Source organism: Prionailurus bengalensis, chromosome D1, assembly GCF_016509475.1.
Source record: "Prionailurus bengalensis isolate Pbe53 chromosome D1, Fcat_Pben_1.1_paternal_pri, whole genome shotgun sequence".
Lineage (NCBI taxonomy): Eukaryota > Metazoa > Chordata > Mammalia > Carnivora > Felidae > Prionailurus > Prionailurus bengalensis.
The window spans coordinates 95,501,951-95,504,953 of NC_057346.1; the positions used below are offsets into that span (position 1 = coordinate 95,501,951).

The window sequence follows — 3,003 nt, forward strand, 5'->3', positions numbered from 1 at the left end:
ACTGGTCAGTATCTGTGACAACTCAATATTCTGGTCAACAAATATCTATTTTTATCCTTTTTCCAATACATAGAATACACTCTTTATTCCTAAAACAGACTGGCTAAATTACCATCTTGCCACTGTTTTCACCTCAAAATCAGATTCTCCAGGTGATTTCCACTCCTCTACATCAAGTCCACATGTGGTTCCTTTCCATAAAGATAAAATATATGTCTCACTTCAATATACAATGATGATATGCACATCAGACACTTCCATACAAAAAAAAAAAAGAGGTAAGGAGGCGACGCAGCTGGCATTACCTTCTTTACGTGACTCTTACAGCTGTTTCTCACTAGGCACAATGGCAACTCTTAAGGAAAAACTGATTGTGTCAGTCACAGAAGAAGAGTCAACCGTCCCAAACAATAAGAGTACTGTAGGGGGTGTTGGACAAGTTGGCATGGCATGTGCCATCAGCATTCTGGGAAAGTCCCTGGCTGATGAACTTACCCTGGTGGATGTTTTGGAAGATAAACACAAAGGAGAAATGATGGATCTGCAACATAGGAGCTTAATTCTTTAGACATCTAAAATTGATAATTTTGTGACAGATAAAGATTACTCCATGACTGCCAATTCTAAGATTGTGGTGGTAAGTGCAGGAGTCTGCCAGCAGGAGGCAGACAGTGGCTCAACCTGGTCCAGAGGAATGTTAATGTCTTCAAATGCATTATTCGTCAGATAGTCAAGTACAGTCCTGATTGTGTCATAATGGTGGTTTCCAACCCAGTGGATATTCTCACATACTTTACATGGAAACTAAGTGGACTACCCAAGCTAAGTGATTGGAAGTGGGTGTAATCTGAATTTTGCTATATTTCACTATTTTATGGCTGAAAAACTTGGCATTCATCCCAGCAGCTGCCATGGATGCATTTTGAGAGAACAAGGCAACTCAAGTGTGGCTACGTGGAGCAGAGTGAATGTGGCAGGTGTTTCTCTCCAGGAACTGAACCCAGAAATGGGAACAGACAATGACAGTGAAAATTAGAAGGAAGTACATAAGATGGTGTTTGAAAGTGCATATGGAGTCATCAAACTAAAAGGATATACCAACTGGACTACTGGATTAAGTATGGCTGATCTCGTTGAGTGTTGAAAAATCAATCCAGGATTCATCCAGTGTCAACAATGGTGAAGGGAATGTATGGCACTGAGAATGAAATCTTCCTGAGCCTTCCATGTATCCTAAAAGTTCAGGGGTTAACCAGTGTTATCAACCAGAAGCTGAAGGATGATGAGGTTACTCAGCTCAAGAAAAGTGCAGATATCTTGTGGGACATCCAGAAAGACCTAAAAGACCTATGACTTCTGGCTTCTTGGCTGTAGAAATTTAAAACAACAATGTGATTAACTATGAGCCTTTCTTCAGTTTTTCATCCATATACATTGATCAGTTTGCTTATATCTTCCTAAATATATGAATCTGGGCTCACAGAATTGAAGCCCATGCTTAGTGCTTACAAATGAGCACTGAACAAATAAAATTAACTATCATAGTGTGCTTCTGAAAGAAAGGGAAAGAAAGAAAGAAAGAAAGAAAGAAAGAAAGAAAGAAAGAAAGAAAGAAAGAAAGAAAGAAAGAAAGAAAGAAAGAAGGAAGGAAGGAAGGAAGAGGTAGGGAGACAAGGGGAAACCCATAGCAGTCATGGGTCCATAGTAATTTTGAAATTTAGGAGACCAGACAATGGAAATTGTCCTTGTTTGAGAGGTAGTGGAGATTCCATGAACTGGGTCTATTTTTTAGAAAGATCTATTTTGGTCATGGCTCTTCATGACTTCAAGCTCTTCTCTTGGTAAGTATTCTCCTTCCCATTACCATACTTGGCCACATCTTACATAGGGATTAATGTGACCTCCTTGAGGCAATGCAGACTTAAAGGCTGCCTCTTGATTATGAGAAATTAGGAGACTAGAAGCTGTTTTTTTTATTTTTTTTTAAATTTTTTTTCAACGTTTATTTATTTTTGGGACAGAGAGAGACAGAGCATGAACAGCGCCCCTAGAAGCTGTTTTAATAGCTTGGACAGCATTAGAGATTTTCAGTCTGGTCTTGAGGTTTCTCTGGCAATATATTTCCAAAAAAAAAAAAAACTTGTTAGGCTTGGGTTTTGTCCTTTTCTAGTCCATCCATGGTCCAACAGCCATATCCAAAGTTCTTTCTAGATATAATGCTTGAGCTGTGAATTTTCCTATGTTTAATTACTATTACCTTGGTCTCTTGAAATAAATATAAATACAGATCATATAATCTGTCTCATCCTCACCCTGAAACATTCTGATAAAATGACAAGCTGAATTAGATGTTGACACTCAATAAAAAATCCCGTTTCTTACTATTTGGAGTCAGAAAGAAGTTTTTTTGACCCTACCAGTTCTCCAGTTTTTTTACTCCATCTATTCCATTTCATTTTTTCCAAAAAACTATCCAAATTTTCATTATGTCCTCCCTTTTTTATAATACTTTGCCAAATGTCATCCATAACAGCCCACTCACATGAATTATATGATTTTTTTCAAATTTCATCCACTAGACTTAGCAGGTCTGTTAGGTGAATGATCCGCCTCCGAAATGTTACCAAAAGTGACAATCTTCCAAATGTTTTCTCCCAGCATAACATGAGGTACCTTCTTCCAATATCATGTCTTCCCTGTTTGCTTTCTACCACTAAGCCAGGGCCATATATTTGTGAAGAATTTTTTGTGGTATCGATTCACTTCTGCTTAAGATCAAAGATACCAGCTGCTGAACAAGTATTCACACTCTCAGTGACTTAATATAAGTTTAGTTCTCTCTCCTGCCATATTCAATGGTGAGAGTTAAGATTTCCTGGCAGCTTCCACTAAGTGGTGACTCAGATCCTATTGTCTTCTATTACAGAATCCTGTTTCCATCCACAAAACTGGGAAGAGAGATGAAGGGTCAAAGAGTTTTCAGTGTTCTGAGAATTCAGACCT

General features: G+C 38.2%; 1 pseudogene; it reads left to right on the forward strand.

Annotated features, from left to right (window-relative positions):
* The first annotated feature begins 318 nt into the window (after positions 1–318).
* LOC122482696 lies at positions 319–1,365 on the forward strand (annotated as a pseudogene).
* Positions 1,366–3,003: the final 1,638 nt, after the last annotated feature.